We start from the raw sequence: 15,629 nt of genomic DNA, 5'->3' as shown, positions 1-15,629 counted from the left end.
TTAACGAGGCCAGGTGGCTAGCTCGACACCGAACTCGACACAGATGGAAAATGTGGTCGGGGTGGCCCGACTTGGATTCGAACTCAAGAGCCTTCGCTCCGGAGTCCGGTGCTGATGCCATTCTCCAGTTTTGAATGGAGAAATGGTCTAAAACCCGATGTGCAGGACTGAACAACAGTCACCAGAAATGTCTGGTTGAAGTTATTGATGTAGAAGGGGGTCACACCAGTTACTGAAAGCAAAGGCTCACACACCTTTTTCCCACAAATATATGTAATATTGGATCGTTTTTCTCAATACGTAAATGGAGAAGTCTAATGTCTTTGTGTTATTTGTTTAATTGGGTTCTCTTATCTAGTTTTACGACTTATGTGAAGACCTGATCACATTTTAGGTCATATTTATGCAGAAGTAGAGACAAATCTAAAGGGTTCACAAACTTTCTAGCATGACTGTAAGGCATTAAATATAGAGAACATAAGATGAAGAGTCTTTGAAAGTGAATCCAGTTCAGTGGGAACCATGACTGATTCAGTCCAATACCCATACAAATCGCACATGATTTATTTACAGCTGTATTTAATATTGGAGCTCCGTAGGTTTAATCTGTAGGCTTGGATACCACAATTATAACAGAATACAGAGTGGGTCACTGGACCTCAAACTGCAAATCCTGAGATCTTCCCCTCTTCCTCTACCTCCCCACTCACTGCCTACCCTTGAAGACCCTGATGGCCTTTTGATAACGCACTACGAGGAAGGGCCAAAATTCCTGAAGATCATACATGTTAAAAACTGTTCTTAATAGGTATAAATAAGTTTGTGGGTGTCACAGTAGTGTAGCCAGCAAGCCAGGTTCAATGCCACCACTGTGTGGAAGAAGATTGTAATTGAAGAGTCTCCCCGTGATCACATGGGTTTCTTCCAAATGCTCTGGTATCCTCCCACATTCCAAAGATGTATGGGTTAGCAGGCTAATTGTTCACATGGATGAAATTGAGCACCGTGGGCTGGTTGGACTGGAAGGGCCTGTCACTGTGCTGCATATCCAAGTAAAAATAAAATAAGCATTATATTAAAGTTATTTAATTAAATCCTACTCTAAGTTTCTAGGACATTATTTTCAATGGAGGCTTTTAGGACTGCCATTGTGTGAGAAGACTGGTTAAAACTGCTGACACTACTTTATGGGCGGGGTCATCCTGTAATTACTATTGCTACAGTAAACGGAGAAATATCCAGTTACTCATGTATCACCTCCCATGTTTCAGTTCATGTGACAATAATAAAGCAATTCCACTTCCAATCTTTATTCATGCGTGTCAAAATATTTGACAAAAATATGTTGTACGAGTTGGATAAACATTTACCCCTAATAACCCCACCAATAAGGAAAGAAAAATGCTTGGATACATACATTTCTTACTGTACATATTTTCACTGATCCAGTTGATTGTAGGTGTTGTAATTTTCAAACTTAATGCCATGAGTCTTACGTTCATTACATTAAACAAGCTCAGCTTACCACTAGATTTCATACCTTTAAAACCACACAGATTGCCAAATGTCCAGTGCTAATTTTCAGGCTCTGGTTCTTTCCAAATAAAAAGACAGAAATATGATCAGCTCAGAAGGAACTGCACCAACATATACAAAGGAAAGGTACCCATCTATTGCAACACACACAAAATGCTGGAGGAACTCAGCAGTTCAGGCAGCATGTATGGAAAAGAATAAACAGTTGATGTTTCAGGCCAGGATTTGTTTCCATAGATGCTGCCTGAACTGCTGAGTTCCTCCAGCATTTTGTATACATTGCACTGGATTTATAGCATCTGCAGAATCTCTTGTGTGTACCTAACTATAGTTTTGATACAGTGTTGTTTTTTGAATCAGGGCTCTATTAAACACAAGCCAAGACAACAAGAATCACTCTCCTTTTCAATCCAAGCTTATGCAACTTCAATTTTATTCGTACCCGACATGAAGCAACAACACAATACTTTTGGCATTTATTGGCATAAACTTGGCATTATCATTTGGAGAAGCTATGAGGACAGATGGTGTGGGAAATGCAAATACAGCTCTGCGAGAGTGGAAAGGTGATATCTCTATGGTGCTGCTGAAGTCTACGCTGTGCCTAACCCAGGCTACACCTGACCTCAGGATGTTTGACTCTGTCACTGACAAAGCAAGCATGCTTCATTCCCGAGCAGTGTTTCATCTTTAATCATTTTCATGAAATGAGCTCTGCGTTTCAGAACAGACCTCAAACCAAAGCTCCATTTTCCTTTCAATTACAGATGAATAATCCCAAAATGTAATTCAAAGAAGCTTGCTCCATATTCACCTCTCCATCACAGCAATAAAGAAAATTAGCTGTTCCACGTTTGTGCTTATTGTCTTTTCCTTTCCCAATTTAGCTTTAAAATAAAATCAATTCCTTAAAAAAAATTACATCTTGGAAGCCATATACTATCTGTTAAATGGCATAAAATGTGAAGTCAGATTTTCTATTTAAGTTCTTTCACTTACAAGAACAAACTGTGAAACAGTTTGCATAATACTTAGGAGATAATTTGCTTTGCTATCAGGTGTTCTTTCAGTAATAAGACCAAAGCCATTGACTTTGATTCCTGACACAAACTCTGTTTCCTTAAATAAAAAAAATACTGCAGATTCTGCATATCTGAAATAAAAATTAAAAATGCTGTAAATACTCAGCAGGCCAGGTATCATACTTGGAAAGTGGGAAGACTTACTGTTTATGTAGATGACTTTCTGTCTGAAAGTCACATGAAACATTAACTCTGTTTCTCTCACCACAGCCCGGCCTAATGAGAACTTCTATCATCTTCTCTTAAATGATTGCTACATCTTCTTCTCCCAACCAAATGTCACATTTGACCCCAACACGAGTTTCCAACCGTAAATTGATTGATAAAACCTATTTCACATTTACACTCTGCTCATACTTCAGTTCATCTGCTATTAAAACTGTTACCTAATCCTGTTAACTCGAAAATTGACTGCATCTATCAAAAATTCCAACACTTTACTCTGTATCAAGAGATCATTTAAACCACCTGAAGATGGATCACGACCCAAAATGTCAACTCTTTATTTATTTCCATTGATGCTGCCTGACCTGATGAATTCTTCCAGCATTGTGTGTGTGTTACTTTGGAATTACATCAGCTGCAGACTTCCTCTTTATTATCATTTAAACCTCCGCTATCTTTGAGTTATCTTGCACCATCTCCCAGTCACTGAACATTCCATCACATACTGAGCTGCACTGTTTTGTGATTAAGCAATATATAGCTTTAAAGTTATCATTTATTTAATCTCACGTCCCTCGATGACCTTGAATATTCTATTTATCAGAATTCCTTGAAATACAAAAATGAAGATATCTGCAGTTCTCCAACTCTGGCCTTTGGGTCATGTGTAACTTTAATAATGTTCTTACGGGCAGTCGTGCCTTCATCTATCAAGATCTAAAACTTGTATTTTTTCCATAAATCTGTCTGCATTTTAACTTTACATTGCTTCCTTTCTGTTGTTTAAAACCAATAGAAACATAGAACCACAGAACACTACAGCACAGAAAACAGGCCATTTGGCCCTTCTAATCTGTGCCGAAACTTTATTCCGCTAGTCCCATTGACCTGCACCCAGTCCATAACCCTCTAGACAGCTCTCATCCACGCATCTATCCAATTTATTCTTAAACGTTAAGAGTGAGCCCACATTTACCATGTCAGATGGCAGCTCGTTCCACACTCCCACCACTCTGAATGAAGAAGTTCCCCCTAATGTTCCCACTAAACCTTTCCCCTTTCATCCTAAAGCCATGCCCTTTCATATTTATCTCTCCCAATCTAAGTGGGAAGTGCCTACTCATATTTACTCTGTCTATACCACTCATAATTTTGTAAACCTCTGTCCAATCCCCCCTCATTCTTCTATGTGCCAAGGAATAAAGTCCTAACCTATTCGATCTTTCCCTGTAACTCAACTCCTGAAGACCCGGCAACACCCTAGTAAGTCTTCTCTGCACTCTTTCAATCTTACTGATATCCTTCCTGTAACTAGGTGACCAGAACTCCGCACAATACTCCAAATTTGGCTTCACCAATGTCTTATACAAGCTCACCATAACATCCCAACTCCTATACTCAATACTTTGATTTATGAATGCCAGGATGCCAAAAGCCTTCTTTACAACCCTGTCTACCTGTGACAACACTTTCAGGGAATTATGTATCTGAACTCCCAGATCCCTTTGTTCCTCAGCACTCCTTAGTGCCCTACCATTTACTGTGTATGTCCTACCTTGATTTGTCCTTCCAAAATGCAACATCTCACACTTGTCTGCATTAAAATCCATCTGCCATTTTCTGGCCCATTTTTCCAGTTGGTCCAGATCCCTCTGCAAGCTTTGAAAGCCTTCCTCGCTGTCCACAACACCTCCAATCTTAGTGTCATCAGCAAACTTGCTGATCCAATTTACCACATTATCATCTAGATCATTGATATGGACAACAAACAACAATGGTCCCAGCACAGATCCCTGAGGCACACTACTAGTCACAGGCCTCCAGTCGAGAAGCAATCATCCACTACCACTCTCTGTCTTCTCCCATAAAGCCAATTTCGAATCTATTTTACAACCTTTCCATGGATACCTAGTGTCTGAACCTTCTGAACTAACCTCCCATGTGGGACCTTGTCAAAGGCCTTACTAAAGCCCATGTATACAACATCCACAGCCTTTCCTTCATCTACTTTCTTGGTAACCTCCTCAAAAAACTCTACAAGATTTGTTAAACATGATCTACCATGCACAAAGCCATGCTCATTATCCTTAATTAGCACCTGGATATCCAAGTACTTGTATATCCGATCTCTCAGAACACCTTCCAATAATTTACCTACTACTGATGTCAGGCTCACCATCCTGTAATTACCTGGTTTACTTTTGGAGCCTTTTCTAAACAACAGAACAACATGAGCTACCCTCCAATCCTCTGGCACCGCACCCGTGGCTAAGGACATTTTAAATATTTCTGCCAGGACCCCTGCAATTTCCACACTAGTCTTTCTCAAGGTCCAAGGAAATATCATGTCAGGCCCGGGGGATTTATCTACTTTTATTCGCTGTAAGGCAGCAAGCACCTCCTCCTCTTTAATCTCTATATGTTTCATGACACTACTGCTTGTTTCCCTTCCTTCCATATATGCTATGCCAGTTTCCTGAGTAAATACTGATGCAAAAAAACTGTTTAAGATCTCCCCCATCTCGTGACCATTCTGATCTTCTAAGGGACCAATTTTGTCCCTTACTATCCTTTTACTCTTAATATACTTGTAGAAACCGTCCGGGTTTACCTTCATATTATCTGCCAAAACAACCTCATGTCTTCATTTTGCCTTCCTGATTTCCTACGTTAGTATTTTCTTACATTTTCTATACTCTTTAAGTACCTCATTTGTTCCTTGTTGCCTATACCTGCTATACACCTCTTTTTTTTAACCAGATTGCCAATATCCCTTGAAAACCAATGTCCCCTATGCCTGTTATCTTTGCCTTTAATCCTGGCAGGAACATTCAAATTCTCAAAATTTCACCTTTGAAGGCCTTCCACTTACTGAACACATCCTTGCCAGAAAACAACTTATCCCAATCCACTCTTCCTAGATCCTTTCTCATTTCCACAAGATTGGCCCTTCTCCAATTTAGAACCTCAACTGAAGGACCAGCCCTATCCTTATCCATAATTAACTCAAAACTAATGTCATTATGGTCACTGGACCCAAAATGTTTGCCTACTCATACTTCTGTCACCTGACCTGTCTGGTTCCCTAATAGGAGATCAAGTATTGCATCCTCTCTCGTAGGTACCTCTATATATTGATTTACAAAACTTTCCTGAACACATTTGACAAACTCCAAGCCATCTAGCCCTTTCACAGTGTGGGAGTCCCAGTCAATGTGTGGAAGCTAAAATTCCCTACTATTACAACTTTCTGTTTCTTACATCAGTCTGCTACCTCTCTACAGGTTTGCTCCTCCAATTCTCTCTGACTATTGGGCGGTCTATAATACAACCCTATTAGTGTGGTCACACCTTTCCCGTTCCTCAGTTCCACCCATATAGCCTCTGTAGACAAACACTCAGGGCTGTGCTGTCTACGCACAGCTGTGATATTTTCCCTGACTAGTAATGCCACTCCTCCCACTTTCATCCCTCCCCCTCTATCCCATCTGAAACAATGGAACCCCGGAACATTAAGCTGCAAGTCCTGCCGCTCCTGAAACCAAGTCTCACTAATAACAATGATATCGTAATCCCATGTGCAAATCTATGCCCTAAGCTCATCTGCCTTACCTACAATACTCCTTGCATTGAAATAGATGCACCCGAGAACATTTCTATCACGTACAAACCTTTGATTTCCGTCTATACATGCAGTCCTCGCATGACCTTTATCCTCCTCCACCTCACTATCCGCTCTAACATTCTGGTTCCCCTCTCCCTGAAAATCTAGTTTAAACCCCCCAGAGCAGCAGTAGCAAATCTACCTGCAAGGAAAGTAGACCCCTCTAGTTCAGGTGCAAACCATCCTGTCGGACCAGGTCCCACCTTCCCTGGAACAAAGCCCAGTTGTCCAGAAGCACAAAGCCCTCCCTCCTGCACCATCTCCTTAGCCAAGTATTTAGCTGCATTATCTTCCTATTTCTAGCCTCACTAGCACATGGCATGGGTAGCAATCCTGAGATTGCAACCCTGGAAGTCCGGTCCTTCAACTTTGCACTTAACTCCCTAAACTCTCTTTGCAGGACCTCCTCCTTCTTCCAATCCATGTCATTGGTCCCTACATGGACCACGACATCTGGCTACTTACCCTCCCTCCTGAGAATACCGAGAACTTGATCTGAGATATCGCGGACCCTGGAACCAGGAAGGCAACAGACTTTCCGGGATTTTTGATCTCTCCCACAGAACCTCTTATCTGTCCCCCTAACTATCGAATCCCCTATCACTACTGCTCTCCTCTTTTCCCTCCTTCCTTTCTGAGCTGAGGATCCAGTCTTGGCGCCAGAGATGCAACCAGTGCAACTTGTCCCTGGTAGGTCGTCCCCACCAACAGTATCCAAAATGGTATACTTATTGTTGATTGGGAACGGACACGGGGTGCTCTGTTCTTTCTGTCTACTCCCCTTCCTTCTCCTAACAGTCACCCAGCTACCTGACTCCTGGCTTTTAGGGGTGACTGTCTCCCTGAAACTCTTGTCTATTTCTGCCTCTGCCTCACGAATGATCCGAAGTTCATCCAGCACCAGCTCCAGTTCCCTAACATGGTTTGTCAGGAGCTGCAGCTGGATGTATCTTTTACAGGTGTAGTCATCAGGGACAATTGTGCTGTCCCTGACTTCCCACATACTGCATACGGAGCACTCAACTGCTCTAACTACCTGCTCCACCATTACCTACTCCTAAGTTAATTAAATTAATTAAAGGAACTTAACCGGCCTTACCTCACTGGGAGCAAACTCGTCCTCAGCCTCTGCTCTCCTCAGCCTCTTGAGCCAAAGCATCAAAGCTGCACTCCTACCCTGAGCCACTCACACACGGGCTGTTCCTCTTCAGTTACCCCTCCTTTTATTTGTCCCTGCCAATTATCTCAAGTACTCACTCCCTCTAATCATCTAATCAACACTCTGTTTAACTCTTCAGTTGCCCTCCACACTCACCTCAGCTCCTCAGCGGTTTCCCATCACTCAGCGCTCTCCCAAGCCCCTCGCTCCTCCTCTTGCTGTGACAAACCCACGATCACACTGTCCCGAGTCCCCACTCCACACTCCTTTTAAAGCCCACTCACCTCAGCTCCTCAGCTGCCTTCCAGCACTCAGCGCTCTCCCGAGCCCCTCGCTCCTCCTCCTGTTGCGACGGTCCCGCGATCACAGTGTTTTGCATCAACTATTTGGCTATTTCCCCAGATATCCTCTTCTGTAGCTCAGTGCTTAATCTTCTTTGTTAATGCTTCTCTGAACCACCTGAGGGTGTTTTATTACGATAAAGGCTTTATATAAATCTAAACTGCTGTCATTATTGACACCTATTCTGTCTGATAGCCACAGTGCAGAATCTTTTGAAACCAATTTTTAAATAAAGATTTGAAAAGAAGTCTGTTTTCTTTTATTTGATTCCTCCTGCAGTTCATGATAGCCTGACTGGATTTCAAGACATGAGGTGCCTAATAAATATGAGAACCATTGGAACTGAGCACGGTCTTCTCTGGTCAAACCTTTCTTTATTTCCCTCATGCACCCTATCCATCTGTGTTGATTTTTAATCTCTTTCATAATAAGGCTGGGCAGCTGGTTCTCAGAGATCATCCCCATTCAATCAACCTTTCTCGCCAGGAGCTGAAGGTCCTGTTTTAGAAACTCATTCCAATCTGGGCTGCTTTAAATTACAGTGTCCCAGAGAGTCTTGTGTCTGTGCCTGCTGTTCTGCTGCTAATGAGTCCCAGTCCACAAAGTGGATAAGGTCTCACGCTGTTAGCTTGGGCGGTTTCCCAACACATTCTGCTCGTCGTCTGGGCCTCTGAAAGAATGATTCAACTCTGAACTCTTCTCCTTGTTGCATTGTAACTGATCTGGATTCACAAGGAACTGCCAGTGTTGGAATCTGGAGTGACAGACAATCTGCTGGAGGAACTCAGCGGGTGAAGCTGCTTCGCTCGGAGGAAAGCAATTGTCAACAGTTTAGACTGAAGCCCTGCATCAGGGTTTTGTATCAAGTTTCTCGGGTTGTATGCCAGATAACCCAAAAAAAATCAATCGACAGGTTTGTTTGGTGTGAAAGCCTGGTCAGAACTGAAGTTGCAAAAATAGAAGAAAATGTTTAGTTCTTGTAGCACAGGCTTTGAAAAAGGTAGTGAATGGAGACATAAAAGACTGCAGATGCTGGAATCTGTAGTAAAAGACAAACTGCTGGAGTAATTTAAAGAGAAATTTAATCTGGCAGCTGTGGATGAAAATGAACTGTCAATGACTCAGTTTGAGAATCTTCACTTAGTTACAAGGAAGTAGCACAATGGAGACAAGACATTGTAGATGCTGGAATCTGGAGTAAATAAACAAACTGATGGAGGATGACAGATAAGTAGATGAAGTTCAAAGTTCAAAGTAAATTTATTATCAAAGTACATATGTGCTCCCACATCCAACCCTGAGATTCATTCTCTTGCAGGCATACTCAACAAATCCAACAACCACAACAGGATCAATGAAAGACCACACCAAACAAAGCAGTCAATCAGTGTGCAAATGACAATAAACTGTGCAAAATACAAAATAAAATAACTGGCAACAATATATAAATAAGCAACTAATATCGAGAATATAAGATGAAGAGTTCTTGAAAGTGAGTCCCTGGATTGTGGGAACATTTCAGTGATGGGCAGTGAAGTTGATCAAAGTTATCCCCCCCCCCCCACCCCCACCGGTTCAAAAGCCTGACGATTCAGGGATAATAACTGTTTCAGAACTTGGTGGTTTGAGTCCTGAGGCTCCTGTACGTCTCTTCCAGCAGTGAGAAGAGAGCATGAACAGGGTGGTGAGGGTCCTTAATGATGGATGCTATTTTCCTGCAACAACGCTCCATGGAGATATGCCAAATGGTGGGGAGGGCTTTACCCGTGAGGGACTAAGCCCAACAGAATCCTACAGAAAATCCATTACTTTCTATCAGACTTTTCCATTCAAGGGCTTCAGTGTTTCCATACTAGGGTGTGATTCAGCCAGTCAATATACTCTCCACCACACACCTATGGAAGTTTGTCAGTTATGGATATATTGCTGAAAATTTGCAAACATCTAAAGAAGTAGAGGTACCAGCATGCTTTCTTCATAATGGCACTTCCATGCTGGACCAAGAACAGATCCTCTGAGGAATTTAAAGTTGCTGACCCTGTCAACCTCTGATCCCCCAATGAGGACTGGCTCATGGATCTCTGGTTTCCTCCTCCTGAAGTCAATAATCAGCTCTTTGGTCTTGCTGACATTGAGTGGGAGGCTGTTACTGTGGAACCACTCAGCCAGATTTCAATCTCCCTCCTATATTCTGACTCATCAAAACCTTTGATTTGGCCAGTGATAGCGGTGTCATCAGCAAACTTGAATATGATATTCGAGCTGTGCTTAGCCACACAATTATAACTGTAAAGCAGGCAAAACAGAGGGCTAAGTACACAGCCTTCTGGTGTACCTGAACAGATGAAAGGTCTCAACGCAAAATGTCAACTGTACGTTTCCCTCCATAGATGATGCTTGACTCTTTATTTCTCCAGCAGTTTGATTTTTGCTTCATTCATCCTTGAAGACTGCATCACAATCAAATTAATGCTATGCATAACACAGCAATTATTTCATATTCTCATTCTAAAGAAAGAAAGTTAGTCTAAGGCCTAATCAAAGTTATTACTTTTAGACTGTTGGAGTTTGCTGAATGCCAGCTATAAATCTACTGAGCTTTAAACCCAGCATTCCACAAACACCAATAATCATGCTACCCCAAGGACTGACAGGAAAATAAAAATGGGTAAAGTAACAAAACTGAGTGCTCAGGGTGAACAAAGTCATAGGTACTTTTTCATTTGAGTAAGATGGGAAGAAGGCAAAGCTCTGTGGGAAGATGCTGGAATTTAAGGATGTTAATTAGTCATGAAATCATAAAGTTGTACGGTATAGAAATAGGTCCTTCAAACCAGCATGTCTATGTCACTTCTCAGTACCAATTCTACATCTGCAATAATCTCATAACCCTTCATGGCTAGCTCATTCAAGTGCCTGTTCAGATGTCTGTTGTATTTATCTTTCTATCTATCTATTTGTTTATTTAGAGACCGTGGCTGTTTAACACTTGCTGAATCACAGGACAATTTACAATGACTAACAACTTACTAACCGGTATTTCTTTGGACTGTTGATGGAAACTGGTGTACCCGCAGAAACCCACACACTCATGGAGAGGATGCACCAACTCTGTACACATGGTGCTGGAAACTGAAATCTGAACTGCAGAAGCTGTTTCTGCTTCTACCAACTCCACTAGCAGCTCACTTCAGATACCAGCTACTCCTTGTGCGAAACAATTACCCTGGAGAAGTCACTTAAACCTCCTGTTAAACCTATACCCTTGAGTCCATAAATAACAAACTCAATCTATCTACCCTATTGATGCCTCCCAAAATTTTACAGTATCTACCTGTCACGTCACCATCCTTTGCTCAAGGAAAAGCAGTCCCTGCCTATCCAATCTCTTCTTATCAATCAAGCATCCCCAGTTCAGGCAACATCATTTCTGCACCCTCTCTACCTTAATCACATCTTTCTGCAGTGAGGGATTCAACATTGAACACAATTCTCCAAATGTGGCCCGATCAGTGTTTTGTGCAGCAGCAAAATGATGACCCAATTCTTATACTCAATGGCTTGACCAATAACAGCAAGTATAGCATTCTTCTTCTGCATCACCATGTTTACCCATATTGTCACTTGCAGGGCACGAGGAACTATGTATCCCAAAGACTCCCTGTTAACAACACTCCTCAGTACTCTGCCACTTACTGTGTATGTCTTGCACTACTTACACTTCCCAAAATGCATCAATTAATTGCTGACACCTTCCAGGAAAAAACAAAATGTACTGTAAATTCAACAGAAAAAAAGTGCTGGAAACACAAAATAGAAACTGACTTGCTGCTCTAAATGAGCTTCTGTTATAATGTCCATCTATTGAGTTTAAAACGTAAGTAATTCCAATGCAATATTCCTGACTGAAATCTTCAAAACAACACAAGAAATTACTATAACATCACTCATAGAATATTCTGCAAATTCAATGATATTCATTGGGATATGTTCAGAAACAATAAATCACCAATTCATCATTAATCTGCAAGAAGTGCTTGAATAATCAAGCAAATGAAACAACATTCCTACACCTCCTCTTATCTTACCTTTGAACAGGACTCCACTCCAGACCATCAGAAAAATGTCTCTTACACCATCATTGACTTCATTAACTCCGGAGAACTCTCATCCACTGCCACCAAACTCATAGTTCCCTTACCCCTTACCTCGCTTCTACTTCCTACCTACGATCCACAAAACTGACTGTCCGAGTAGGCCCATTGTCTCTGCCTGCTCCTGCTCCACTGAACACATGTCCGCATGCCTCAACTCCATTCTATCCCACTTGGTTCAGTCCCTTCCCACCTACATCCATGACACTTCACAAGCTGTCAATCTGCTCCACAACTTTCAATTACCTGACTCTAACTGCCTCACTTTCACCATGGATGTCCAGTCCCTATCCATTTCTCTCTCCCATCAAAAAAGATCTCCACTTCTTTCTCGACAAAAGAACCAACAGGTTCCCTTCTACCACCACTCTTCTCCACCCTCAACAACTTTTCCTTAAGCCCCTCCCACTTTCTCCAGAGTTGTACAGGCCTCAGCTACACCTGCCTTTTCGTTGGATATACAGACAATCTATGTTCCAAGCCTTCCCTGGTAATGCACCCCAGTTCTTCCTTTGCTACATCATTGTTATTGCTTCATGCACCAATGCTGAGCTCTAAAATTTTTATCAAATTTACCCCCAACTTACACCCTGCACTTAAAATCACTTGGTCCATTTCTGACACCTCCAACTACTCCCACCCTTCTAATCTCGCTGTCTACACCTCTGGAAACAAACTGTCCACTGACATCTTCTTCCCACATTATCTCCTGTAGAAATGTTATTCCCTTTTCTCAATTCTTTTGTTTCTGCCACATCTGTTCCCAGGGTGAGGCTTTCATTTTCAGGACATCAAAAATGTCCTCCTTCTTCAAAAGACAGGGGTTCCTTTCCTCTACCACTGATGCTGCCCTCACCCACATTTCCTAGACTCCAGGCTGACTCCATCTTTCCACCACCTTAACAGTGACAGAGTTCCTCTGGTCCTAACCCATAGGCCTCTGCATCCAATGCACCATTTTCCGCAAATTTCCCTTCTGTAAAGGGATCCTAGCATCAAACACATCATTACCTAACCACCCGCCCCCCCCCCCCCCGCAACACACAGGTTTCCTCTATGATTCCCTTGTCCATTGGTCCTTCCCTATTAAACTCACTCTTAGATCTTATCACCTGAAAGTGGCCAAACTGCTATACCTGCTAACCCATGACCTCTAGTTCTAATCTCAGCCAACCTCAGTAGAAAATGTCTACTTGTATTTACCCTTATTCATATCATTCATAATTTTATCTACTCCTATCAAATTTCCCCTCATTCTCCTACTCTCCAGAGAATAAAGTCCTAAACTATTGAACCTTTCCCAATAACTCAGGTCATCAAAAGTGCCGGCAACATTCTTGTAAATTTTCTCTGTACTATTTCAATCTTATTGATATCCTTCCTGTAGGTAGGGAACCAGAACTGCACACAATGTTCCAGATCTGGCCTCACTAACATTTTATACAACATCGACATAATATCACAACTCCTGTAGTTAGGACTTTGATTAATGAAGGTCAATGTGCCAAAAGCTCGAATGATCCTAGCTGTCTGTGGCACCACTTTCAAGGAATTATAGATCTGTACTCCCAGATCCTTTTGTTCTTCCACACTCAAAGCCCTATCATTCACTGTGTATATCCTACCCTGGTTTGTCATAAGTCCAGCACCTCACATATTTCTGCATTAAATTTCACCTGCCATTTTTCAGCACATTTTCCCAGATGGTACAGGTTCCACTGCAAGCTTTGATAGCATTTCCTCACTGTCCACTACACCCCCAATCTTGGTGCCATCTGCAGATTTGCTGATCTATTTATCACATTACCACCCAAATCATTATTGCACTATTTAATTTGTTATTTATAGTGATGTAATTTATAGTAAAGAGCAAACTTCACATCCCAATAGACTGTGATAATAAATATGATTCGCATTCAGAATCACTTGCATCCTTTTGACAATCACGACAATCACTTGTGTCCAACTAACAGTTATTTCCTCATTGCTATTTATGGCAATATTTTGACTCAACTCATGTACAACCCAGGGACTTAGGTTGAAAATTTTAAAGGTTGGCCATTTTGTGAAGAAATTTTCTTCATTTCTCTCTCAAATGGCTGACTTTCTCCAGAGACAGCATATCCTTAATCTAGATTCTGCAGTTAAAATGAAACAGCCTTTATCTTGTCAATCCCATCAGAATCTTGTTACAAAGAGGTCACTTCTAATTCTTCAAAACTGCAATGCTTCTCTGCCTGTCTTTCTCAAATGATTTCTTTATGAGGAAATTCAAGCAGGACTTTTAAGAACTAATCAGCTACTTCAATGCAACACACAAAAGGCATGACAAGTGCCACACATGTGCCTGTATCTCCTCCATCACCACCACTCATGGCCACAAATTGCCCTTCCAGATAAGGTGATACTTCACTGTGGGTCTGTCACAGTCACCTAATGTATCTGGTGCACCCGGTGTGGTCTCCTTTACAACAGTGAAACCTGACGCAGATCGAGGGACCACTTTACAGTGTCAAGCACTTTGTTCTGATCACCACAAAAGGCTACCCATTGCAATTCGAACTCCCTTTCCGATTCTGATATATTTGTTCATGGCCTCCTCTACTGGCATAATGAGATTAAACTCAGGTTGGAAGAGCAACACTCATATTTCATCTGGATAGCCTCCAATCTGATGTCATGATCATTAACTTATCAAACTTCCAGTAAATTCTCCACACTCCCTCTTTTTCTTTTTCTTTTTCTTTTTCCATTCTCCATTCTGGTTACACTCTCACCCCTTCTCTTCTCCTCCTCTGTCCAGCAACTCCCACTGGTTCTGCTCCCTCCCTCTCTTCAATGCTCCACAGCCTCTCCAATTAGATGCCTTCTTCTTCAGCCTTTTACCTCTGCTACCTGTCTCACCTTAGCTTCTTACTACAGCCTCCCTACCCACCCACCTTCCTCTGCACCCAGTCTCACTTGCCAGCTTGTGTTCCCTTCACCTCCTCCCGTCTTCTTATTCTGGCTTCTGACTCTTCCTTTCCAGTGCTGATGATGTGTCTCAGCCCAAAATAGCAACTGTTTATTCTCCTGTATATATGCTGCCTGGCTTGCTGAGTTCCCCTAGCATTTTGTGCTTGTTGCTCAAAAAACATCTGGCTGATTTCCATTGCTAAATTCAGAGACATTGAGATTAGAACCTGACTTACTAAGATCATTTAATTCTGGTTATGAAAACCAGCACCCTTTCTGATCATAAGTGAAATATAACAAATTTGAGAGTTGGGAGTCTTGTTCACCCTTACCATCTGTTCTCCAACCTGATGGAATAGACTTATTGCCAGTTATTGAAACTGCCCAACTTTCAACGACGGTTGAATCTCCAACAAGCGGGCCAAATCCCCAATCTATTAGGTGTGCACCCAGATGGTGAGATTCAAAATTAACCCTTTAAACATACGATCCTAATAGGCATGGCTTCAGATTGATTTTGTCATTGTTACAAAACAAGCTACAAATATGCTGAAAATTAGTTCATGGGTGCT

The sequence above is a fragment of the Hemitrygon akajei genome, chromosome 6, assembly GCF_048418815.1.
Source record: "Hemitrygon akajei chromosome 6, sHemAka1.3, whole genome shotgun sequence".
Taxonomy (NCBI): domain Eukaryota; kingdom Metazoa; phylum Chordata; class Chondrichthyes; order Myliobatiformes; family Dasyatidae; genus Hemitrygon; species Hemitrygon akajei.
This window is presented reverse-complemented; position numbering follows the sequence as displayed.